This window comes from Schistocerca gregaria, chromosome X (assembly GCF_023897955.1).
Source record: "Schistocerca gregaria isolate iqSchGreg1 chromosome X, iqSchGreg1.2, whole genome shotgun sequence".
Taxonomy (NCBI): domain Eukaryota; kingdom Metazoa; phylum Arthropoda; class Insecta; order Orthoptera; family Acrididae; genus Schistocerca; species Schistocerca gregaria.
The window spans coordinates 683,088,548-683,100,495 of record NC_064931.1 but is presented as its reverse complement, the minus strand read 5'-3'; the positions used below and the strand labels follow the sequence as shown (position 1 = coordinate 683,100,495).

The 11,948-nt window shown below is 42.5% G+C and overlaps 1 pseudogene; it reads left to right on the top strand.

Annotated features, from left to right (window-relative positions):
- The first annotated feature begins 10,153 nt into the window (after window positions 1–10,153).
- LOC126299644 (5S ribosomal RNA) lies at window positions 10,154–10,271 on the top strand (annotated as a pseudogene).
- The last annotated feature ends 1,677 nt before the right edge of the window (window positions 10,272–11,948 follow it).

Below are 11,948 nucleotides of genomic sequence, written 5' to 3'. Positions count from 1 at the left end.
GATCTTTGATACTTAATTTCACCTAGATTAATGCACAATCGTAATCCGTGATAACCTCACAAGATGTCATCGAATTTTTTACTGCAAAAATGTGCCACAAGCATTTGCAACTAACCCATTCTTTTGTATATATTCCAGTCTGAACTTAGGATTCCGTTGTCATTAACGTCCGCTTTCAACCAACTTTTTGTTCCTAATACTATCTGTGCATTATAGCCTTGAGTAACCGATACTAATTCTGGGACCTTTCCTTAGATGCTCCTGCAGCTGACTGAAGTCACATTAACCTTTTGTAGCTCAGGTGTGCGACGACGAACATTCTCTGTGGACATTGCGGCTAATTTATCAGGCAAATTGTCTTTGATTCCAATGGAAGTTCCCCTAACCTATAAAAGCCCCAGTGTACGCCCCACGTACTCTGCTACCATAGTAGACGCTTTCTACGTGTAGTTCACGCCTGACTTATTAAGTGGAACCCTACAATTCTACACCCGATAGCGGAGTCGAGAAATTCACATCCGATACCGTCGTAGAATCGTCTGAGACTTTGGTTTGGACCTTCCACTCTGCTCCGACCAGAGGACCGATGCTACAAATAGACAGCTTAGGCTGCACCCCGCGTGCGATGCTAGTTGCCTTCACCAAATCAGCCATCCGTTGGAGGGAGCCTAGGATGACCTCAGAACCCAAGCGGCAGGCGTCATTCGTGCCGACATGTGCCACTATAGGTAGTCGGTTGCACCCACTGCACTCTATACCCGCTGGCAGGCCCTCCTCGACATCACGGACGAGACCCCCTCAAACATATCGAGGGCACACCGGCATTCTTTCCCACCTTGCCTGCTATTTCCCTGAGGGACTCCCATCAAAAAAATGGTTGAAATGGCTCTGAGCACTATGGGACTCAAATGCTGTGGTCATCAGTCCCCTAGAACTTAAAACTACTTAAACCTAACTAACCTAAGGACATCACACACATCCATGCCCGAGGCAGGATTCGAACCTGCGACCGTAGCAGTCGCACGGCTCCGGACTGCGCGCCTAGAACCGGGAGACCACCGCGGCCGGCAGGGACTCCCATCACCCGCTTAATATTGGAGCTCTCAATGAAAACCATAACCATCCTCTACACTTGTTTAGGCTGGGCAGGAAAATCGGCAGTAGGCACGACAGGAGAGGTACCCCGTGCTGGCTCACAGTTATCATCAACACTGGGTAGCACTTCTTACTGTTGCTAAGACTATGGAGCCAGCCGCGCGACCTCCTCCCTATTTCGTCTTCCGCCCAGTGACACGTGAACCCACCGCTGTATGCCACTCGCTCTCGAGTGAGATGGGCCGGCACCAAAGGCACAGCATACCTATGTCGCCGGACTTCGAGCATTAGCCAGAAGTATGTCGGCGGTAGCCAACACAGCTTCCAGCTGATGCTAATGGACAACAGCCAATTCTCCTTGTGTCCGCTCGCAACAAGTACAGTTCCTAGCCATATCGTTAAAAAGAAATAAAAAGGAGGTACCAGGAGAGATGGAGTGAAAGTGTATTGCCGACTATTTTTGGATATTGAAGAGGTACACTGAAGATGAAAGATCTGCGAGGAAATCAAAAAATGGAAAATTTGAAAATTAAATGTAAGAAAATATCCAGTGGTGCTAAGAAAACTTTTAAGAGCATTTTTATTATGCGTCTAAAATTGAAACAACAGTTACAAAAATATGGACCTTGATTCAAAATTTATTTAGTCTCTAAAATATGACATCTTATTTTGTGAAAAATCATGACGAGATAGAGCAAAATGTAAGTAATTGAACGCATCCGCGTTACAAATTGAATTTGGAACACAAATTTTTGAGAAATCATCTGAAAAATGTTTTTTAAAAACCAAGGATTGTGTTATCATCCAACAAACCGTTGTGAAAGGACTGTCTTCGGACGAGGTATATTCTGTGTATTGGGTGATATATCTCTAGGTAAACGTACGAGCCTACAAACTGCTGTTCGTCTGACGTATGAGATGGTTACACAAGTTGGTAGTTTCACGTATTTGGGTAACGAGAGTATTCTTATTGCGGTTCATTAACACTGTAGTCGAAGGTAACGTGCATTTGTACTGCGCTGTGGTAAAGAAACTGGACTCACATTCGGCGTTCATATTCCACTACAGTCATTCATATTTCAGTTTTTTCCGTGTGTCCGAAATAGATGTAGCCGAAAGTTGGGATGGTGTCTCAAAAATTCCGGCCACTGTGCACGAGCGGTTCTAGGCTCTTCAGTCCGGGACCGCGCTGATGCTACGGTCGCAGGTTCGAATCCTGCCTCTGGCATGGATGTGTGTCATGTCCTTAGGTTAGTTAGGTTTAAGTAGTTCTAAGTGCTTAGAACCATTTGATATGTCTCAAAAATGGGCACGACCAATTTACTTGTGATGCTTGTCCTATTTGCGGCTGCGCTAGGCTTCTAAGGACATTGTCATCGACGGGTCGTTGAACCCTAGTCTTTCTTTCTGTACTACTTCCCACTAACTGTTGAAGAACGTAGCTATGGCCGCTATGGTTGGATACAGAATATTAGTCAGTTGCATAAATTTTAGAAATAATTTTGTTAGGAGGTTTTCTGTAAACAGTCCCCTAGTCGAACTACTGCTGTTAGAGACTTGGCATCCTCAGACTTTGATGTTGCCCTGGTGAGGCGGGCGACAGCTCCTGCAACATTCCATAAACGTAATGAAGCACATGAATTATGAGACTTGTAAGCAAACAATACATTCATTGGAGCACCTCGAATCAGTTTTACTGTCACATCATCATTTGCTTCGTCGTACAGTAAGAAAAAACTAACTTGCTTGAGAAATATGTTCGCGGAGACGAAGAAATCTACACTCGCTCAAATGGCTTTTCAAGAGTATAATATTCGGGGTTCTTCTACTTCTAGAATCATAGCACCATTCATAGCAGGGGGCTATTAAAATATTGCTCTGGGTAGTAACGGAGCTGATTCTCTGCGAGAGGTTGTCAGCAAAGCAGCTAAGCGGCCGCTGCTCTGCGGCCTACCCTAGTATGTCAGTTTCAGTCCGCTGGTACCTGTATCCTACTTTTACAGGCGACAAAGCAACCTTGAAAGGAGCACTTGCGGGAAAATAAAATGGGGTTGATTGTCTATCCTCAAGCGAACAATTGTTTCTGGAATGAGTGAGTAAACATCGCTCATACATTAAAATATCATGCTAGACTTTATACTAATACGTTTTACGGATTCTTACATTATGTTCAGTGCGATATGGACAATGGCCGCCACGTAATGAAAGGAATGGAACAACTTTCAGAAAAAATAAAAGCCATTCTGCGTATTTTTGAGTTAGGTGGATAGAAAGAATATGTTTCTGTTCCCAATGCTGCTGGGCCAAAGAACACGCATTTCAGCTGCATACTAAGGTTTACAATTCGTATGTCGTAGAAGATATCGATATCAGACAAAATGGTCAGTTTTCCTGGAGGTATTATGCAACACTTTTTAAGAATATTTATGTATGTGTGATATTTATTATTACTAGAAGCAGGTGTAAAACTGATATGTGCACATGTTGATTTAATTTGCATATCAGTACCTCGATAGATCAAAAGTTAGGATTTCCATAGTTTCTCTCCCGGTTTGTTTGCTTGTGTTATATTTTAGAGAATAGAGAATCATTTTATGTGGAGCTGCAGATGATTGCACATTTACGTTTTGTGACAGAAAATGTAACACACCTCGAAACATTGATTGATATGGACAGATGCTAATATGAAATTTCCAGGCAAATTGAAACTGTGTGGCGGACCGAGACTCGAAATCGGGACCTTTGCCTTTCGCGGGCAAGTGCTCTACCAACTGAGCTACCCACGCACGACTCACGCCCCGTCCTCACAGCTTTACTTCTGCCATTACCTCGCCTCCTACCCTCCAAACTTAACAGAAGCTCTCCTGCGAACCTAGCAGAACTAGCACTCCTGAAAGAAAGGATATTGCGGAGACATGGCTTAGCCACAGCCTGGGGGATGTTTCCAGAATGACATTTTCATTCTGCAGCGGAGGCAAAGGTTCCGAGTTCGAGCCTCGCTCCGGCACAGTGTTTTAATCTGCCAGGAAGTTTCATATCAGCGCACACTCCGCTGCGGAGTGAAAATCTCATTCTGGAGATACTAACATAATGAATCTATCTTATATTTATCTACCTCTCTTCTTCTGTCCTTTTTTTTTTTTTTTCTTTATTGAGATTCGATTCCCCCCGAAGGGGGCAGGCTGGCAGCAGCTTAGTATGCCGCTCTTGATCCCAAATAATTTGTTTTAAAAGATGAAGATAATAAATAATAAAAACAGGCGATAAAATAGGAGACTTAAATGGTAACATGGCGGAAAAATCGTGGGACTTAAAACATAGAAGAAAAGGATGATGATGCTAATAAAATACGTATGAAGCAGTATGTCTGTCTTCTTCTTCTTTCTTTCTGTATGTCTGTCTCTTCTACCATTACATACATAAACTGAGTTCTACATTTTAGTTCTATCTGTATGTTCGGGCTATTATAACCAACTACTCTAGAGATTCTGTTAAGGTTTTCACAAATAGACTGATCTGCGGTGAAGGTTGTGTGTGTATGATTTATAACTACTATCTCGTGCAAATCGGCTGAAATTGTAATGAATTAAGGTAGCTCGCCACTGTGAAAATGATGCCATTTCCATCTAGTGGTGTTTGTTAGAACTCTTTGGAATCGTGTCAGACGGTGCTTTGTAACAATGTTACATGTCAGACTTTGCTTTGTATCACTGTTATAGGGCAAAGGATGCTTCGTATAGATGTCGCGTGGCTTAGGGTGCTCCGTACCAATGTTGTGTGAGGGAGGGAGCTCTGTTTCAATGTTGAGAGGCAGGGGGTGCTTCTTACCAGTTTTGTGTGGCGCAGGGTGTTTCATACCGACGTCGAACGGCAGAATTTGCCTCGTACCAATGTTGTGTTGTGGAATGTGTTCCTTACCAGCATAGCGTGGCAGAGGACGTTTTGTAAAGATGTTGCATGGCAGAGGCTACTTTGTGCCAATGTCGTCTGGCAGAGGGTGCTTCGTTCTGGTGTTGCGTGGTAGAGAGTGTTTCATACCAATGTTGTGTGGCAGAGGTTCCATTCTACCACACCTGAGCAGCAGAGGTTGATTTGTGGCAATGATGCGTGGTGGAGGGTGCTTGGTAACCGTTCTTGTGTGGTAATGATAGCTTCACGCCTATGTTTCATGGTAGGTGTGAATTTACCAATGTCAAGTGGCAGAGAGTGTTTCGTAGCGATGTTATATAGGGAAATGAGGGAAAAACTATCACAGAACATGTAGCTCGAGCTGGATTAGCGCTGGAGTAGGCGGATGGCAAGAGGCATAGTTCATACTGAACTTCATTGCTGTTGGGCAGACCACGGCCTACTGTCACTGCCGTCAGGTGCTTGGCAAGTGGCCGAACTGGCCCTGCAGTTAGGCAGACAAGGCACAGCAGTAACTCGCATCGCCCACCGTTACTGTGAGGTGTCACTCCAAACACCAATTAAATATTAAACAGATAACATCCGTGCTTCCTGAGAATCTTCCTGGCGATCACTGCTTAACACGGTTAAATTATATACTGACGTGACAAAAGTCGTAGGATAGCGAAATGCACGTATACAGATGGCCGTAGTAACACGTACACAACAGGACAGTGCATTGGAGGAGCCGTCATTTGTATTCAGCTGATTCATTTTGAAAGGTTTCCGACGTGGTTATGGCCACACGACGGGGATTAACAGCCTTTGTTGAGCAATGGTAGTCAGAGCTAGACGCGTGAGACATTATATTTCGGAAATCGTTAGGGAATTCAGTATTCCGAGATCCACAGTGTTAAGAGCGTGCCGAGAATATCACATTTCATGCATTACCTCTCACCACCGACAACGTAGTAGCCGACGGCCATCAATTAACGACCGGCGGTAGCGATTTTTCCGTAGAGTTGTCAGTGCTAACATACAAGCAACACTGCCTGAAATAACCGCTGAAATCAATGTGGCACCTACGACGAACGCATCCGTTAGGACAACGGGGCGAAACCTGATGTCAGTGGGTTAAAGCTGGGAAAACTAGATAAGGTTCCGCTGCTGCAGTAATGCCAAGAAGTGTGAATAATAACAGAGGGTCCACAACGAGTACTGGGGAAAGGCCGGAGTGGCGCAGGAGTATAACCATCAATTTAAGCTGTTGAAAAACGTCAGTGATGGTTCCCTTGCGCCGGCCGCGGTGGCCGAGCGGTCGGGTCTAGGCGCTTCAGTCCGGAACCGCGCTACTGCTAAGGTCGCAGGTTCGAATCCTGCCTCGGGCATGGATGTGTGTGATATCCTTAGGTTAGTTAGGTTTAAGTAGTTCTACGTTCCAAGAGACTGATGACCTCAAATGTTAAGTCCCATAATGCTCTGAGCCATTTGAACCATTTGGTTCCCTTGTGAAAAACGCGCCCAACACAGAATTACTACAGAAAACTGTCCAATGTCCTGTATGTATGTGAACGGAGGTTGGGCAAAGGTTAGTGAATTCCGTCGAGGCAGGAATGATGACAACCTATCGACATAGGAAGAATTAGCAGAAATGAACGTCTGGTCTTGAGTGGTAGGCATCTACAGGTCAAAGCCGAGAGATCCGCTGACAGCCGCTGATGGCCGAAGCTAAAGGCTGTTTGTAACTACCAAGGCTCTGAACAGAACGAACACTCCAATGGCTTAAAATGAGACAAAGAGTATTGATACAGTTGGCTTAAGAATTGTATGTGAATCCAAGATATGCATCGTATGTACGCAGCAAGAATAAATAGAATCTACACCATAAAATTTTACACACATAAATAACAAACAAGGCTGTCTTACATGGTAGACGAAACATCGGATAATGGCATTGCATAATAGCCATTGTCAAGAGTAGCAATGTAGATTACATTATTAAATATGCTATGGTGATAAGAGTCTACATTAAATGTGTCATACCAGAAAGTACTGATCTTGTCGACAGTATTTAATTAAAAGTGCGATAAATGCACGCCCATGTCTATGTAAATCATACATCTATTCTTAAAGGGATAATAATTAGTGTTAGTAGACACGGTATCAAATGACGTTTCATTTAACATATGTAAATTAATTGTGGAATTATTAGTGTAGGAATGATGGCGCACTTCATTTCTATTTCCAGTTCATTTTCACTCCATTTCAAATGCAGACAATGTGTCGAAGTGTTGTAAGAAGTGCGTTATGTGGTAGGAAGCTACCTGAGATCCAGTTGGCTAAAGTTTGGTGACGTCGGTGAACGTTGTAGTGGGAGATGTCCTGTTGGGAGCTGCTGAAGTAGGGAGAGGGTATGTCACGGCCATCGGAGAGAGGGGGCAGCTTTTTTTTCTTTTTAGATGTGAGAGTGGTGTTCTGTTATGACCTACAACCATTGGAGACTTATTTTTTTCACGATCAGGAGTGCAGCCAAGTTGTGGATACTAAATAGAGACTTTCGACTGTGACTTCGGCTGTCGGAGCATGAAAATTTGTTTCGTTATATGCGGACATTAGCTTACGCATCTGAATGCGGCATTAGAAGAACTGGTGTATAAATTGACGCAAAAATTTGAGCATGTTAAGTGGAAATTACCATCGCTCGTGTGCTGCTAGCTAAGTTGCAACTGGGGCATTCTTACCAGATGAACTCATATCTTATTTAGTTAAGGACCACCATTCAGTAGGGCGCATGTCCTGCTGGGTAAACCAGTTACTTAAACTATTAAGCTGGAGTGTAACGTATGCTATTAGTGTGGCTTCCCATTACGTGTCTGCTCTCAACCATTTGACTGCAGGATCAACAGTCTAGTGTACATCTAGACTGTGAGTCATCTACGAGCCAAGTTTTTAAAGAACAGAGTCATACATTGGCCCAAGGCAAGTAAGTCGCAAAGTACACTTTGTAACATAAATGAAAGTGTCTTGTTACCAAATATTGTTTACTCGTATTGTCTTTCAATTGTTTCCTCTATTTCTCAGCCTTCGTTGGACAACTTGATGTCACATGTTTGACTACTATTACAGCATACAACAGTCACTGCAGGTGGTGGTAGGTAGATGTGGTGGTACGAGACCAGACCACAATGGTGCCAGATCACACCCTCCCCGCATAAATGATGAAACTTCAGAATCATAGATGTGTTGTTATCCCATTGTCTAAGGGTAGTCAGTCAGGCTGCATTGTTGCCAGATTTTCTGTGTTTATTTAGGACCCTTATCGCTACAATTTGCGACGGCTACCATATAGGTAGCCAGCATTGTTTCCGGATTTCTTATGTTTATTTAGGACGCTTATCGCTATAATTTATGATGGCTACCTATATATTTACCTATATATTTGTTATCATTGATTTTATTACTATAATTTATGACCAAGTATGGCTTCTGGATGATTTGCCAATACAGTTTTACCTTAATTAACAAAATTATGACTCAATAGAGCAACCACAATGAAAACGTGATCGCCCAAAGTAATTTTGACACTAATACATGACAGTGGTCATATTCCAGTGTAAAAATAGTGGGAAATTAAAAAAAAAATACAAGTGAAATGGCAAGGGCTATTTATTTCAAACGTTTTAGAATGTTTTGGTTCTAAAATGAGGCCAAGACAGAAACCTCTTAAGGACATGTGTGTAACCGGTTTTTTATTGTTTTTAACAAAGTACAGTCTTGCAACGTAACAACGAAATTGTGGAGGTGTTGAGGTTCACTTTTTAAACAAAGCACGCTATAGCTATATGTCAGTTAACAAATAATACTTGTTTCATCTGCTTTCTTGTTTAACAATTACCGCAGACTATTTTTACACTGTACACTGTAACACCCAGTGTAGTATCAAGGAAGGAAACACATCTTTATTTAAAACAAAGAAACATTTCGATCTGCGAGAAGTCCACTTCGGCGATGTATACGTAAGTGCGGCTGTCTCGCCGCTGGCACAGCGCGCAAGCACAAACTCCTTGTAGGCCATTCTCCACTCACTAAAAGCACTGCAATGCGACTTCAGTACTAGGAATGGCACGCCAAGGGCTGCTGCTGGCAGAACACCTGCATAAACAACTATTGATCATCCCATTCCACACCAGAAGCAGGTACGTTTCTTCGAGCCACTTACTGCCGACACTCGAAAGATCTGCCCTGCAGTCAAGCCTTGAGTTCCTTCGGTCCACATTACTAAGATAAAACAATGAGCGAGTATTTTTGGCTCTGTCAATGATATCTAGGTCATGCACTGCATACAGACAGTGACGTTCTGGCTTCGATCACTGGCATGTGTGATTATCTTAAAATCCATCCCTTCTCAATAGATCTAATGAGCAGTACATATTAAACAATTAGATATTACAGAGCGCCATATCACCAAGCCATCATGAGATGCAGAGAATGTCTTCCAATTTATTATTTATGGAACACGGCCACCCTGTCACTAATTCCATTGCTTATAAAAGCATTAATAACTCTTTTTTTAAAGAAAGAGGGTGATGAGGGCTAATTTTTTGTTGTCTATTAGATATAAAGCTGTCTACTCCAACTCTTTTATAAATCCAACCTGGTAAAGGTCCAAACTGAAGAGCATAACTCAAGAATCAGTCCTATAATTTTTTTCTCGGCCATTTCTTTCATGGACGAATTACATTTCCTTAACACTTCCAGTGAACCTCAGCACGATATCTTACAGTATTTTCCTATAAGTGGTGGTATGTGGACGTTCGACTTTAGTTCGGTCAGGATCGTAACTCCTATTTGTTATATAGTAGTTGATGTTTCCAATGGCTTATTGTCAATAGTATAATCAAGCAGGAATCGAACTCTTCGCCTATTTGTGTGCAATCATTACATTTATTTACGTTCAAGGTCGCCTGGCAATTTCTGCGCAAATTATCGATCCTCTGCACTACTTTGTGGATTTCCCTACAACTTACTGGTGGTGCAGCCCTATTACAAACAAAAGCATCATTTACGAACAGCCTACGTCTACATCTAAACATATACTCCGCAAGTACGGTACATGGAACAGGGTATATCTTGACAGTATTATCGATTTTCTTTCCTTTTCAATTCACGTGTCAACGGCCTTGCCGCAGTGGTAACACCGGTTCCCGTCAGAACACCGAAGTTAAGCGCTGTCGGGCTGGGCTAGCACTTGGATGGGTGACCATCCGGTCTGCCGAGCGCTGTTGACAAGCGAGTTGCACTCAGCCTTTGTGAGGCAAACTGAGGAGCTATTTGATTGAGAAGTAGCGGATCCGGTCTCGGAAACTGACCTACGGCTGGGAGAGCAGTGTGCTGACCACATGCCCCTACATATCCGCATCCAGTGATGCCTTTGGGCTGAGGATGACACGGCGGCCAGTCGGTACCTTTGGGCCTTCATGGCCTGTGCGGGAGTAGTTTATTCAATTGAAGTATTGATTGAGGGGAAAAGATTTTCTACAAGCTTCTGTACGTGCCCTATCTCTCTTATCGTATTTGTATGATTGCTATGGCAGATATACGATGGTGCGGGCATAATGGCCTTATAGTCTGCATTGACTACAGTTTCTAAAAATTTACCCACTAGTATTTTGCAAGAAATACGCCTTCTTTTTACCCTTATAAAAAGCAGCGTACAGTGGACGTAACTGCACTTTGCAAATCAAGTTGTGGTGCTTTAATGTAGTCCGCAGCTCGTGGTCATGCGTTCTCGCTTCCCGCGCCCGGGATCCCGGGTTCGATTCCCGGGGGGTCAGGGATTTTCTCTGCCTCGTGATGACTGGGTGTTGTGTGATGTCCTTAGGTTAGTTAGGTTTAAGTAGTTCTGAGTTCTAGGGGACTGATGACCATAGCTGTTAAGTCCCATAGTGCTCAGAGCCATTTGAACCTTTTTTTTTTTTTTTGCTTTAATGTAAACGCTAGATATTAGAGGACAGTGAAATCAGAAACGTATACTGTAACAGAAGAGTGTAACCTCCCCCTCACTTATCGACCTTAATGACAGTGAAAAATTAAACCGCGTGTACCTAATGGAAATTTGGGAAAAGCAATCGTCACCCAAGTTATTCTGTCGGTAAAGAGGGAGGAAAGGGTTACATCTAAATGAAAGGAAAAATGCAAATGAAACTGGTGGAAATTAATTTAGAAAAGGGGTAAAGTTAATAAAGAAAGTAAATGTGCGGCAGTTACGTTAACAATTAACTAGCGGTAATTAGGTATTTGAGATTTGGGGGAAATTACGGTCGCCAGTCCTATGGACAATTACTATAGTAACTGAAAAAGAAAGGTTATTACACATATAATTAGCACTAGAAGCGTGGCAACTGAAGGTTGACACGAGTAGTGTGAAAACTGAAAGTTTGTCAGAAGTAATAAATTTCGCTACACTCTGACTTAATTTAGCAAAAGAATTAATAAAAGCGGAATACTGAAAGTTAATTTAATGACTGAAATTAATAGTGAGCTTTGTTTCTGAAGCACATCGAAATTCAGTCAAATACGGTTAGTCTTGGGCTACCTTAACAATCATTTCAAAAGCTACTTGAATCTACGCAATTTAGAAATAAGAGATTTAACTTTGAACTTGAATTAAATGATTCTGAACAATTGACAATAGTAAAATTTAGTACGTACCAAGCTGAGCTGTAGTCATAGGTAAGTTAAAATATGGTAACAAAACTCGCACTCATAATTTGTGCTTGCGTAATCTAAATATTGTAGCCAGCTATGAATACTTTAAATGAACTTTGAAATTAAAGCAGTGAAAAGGAATAATATTACTTTAATGCTGGAGTTTGAATTTCAACGACACTCGGGTTCATTCCAGAAAAGGAAGGGACCCTGCTTGGTAATGCAATTGGGACAATGAGCAACAAATGTTCATGCTA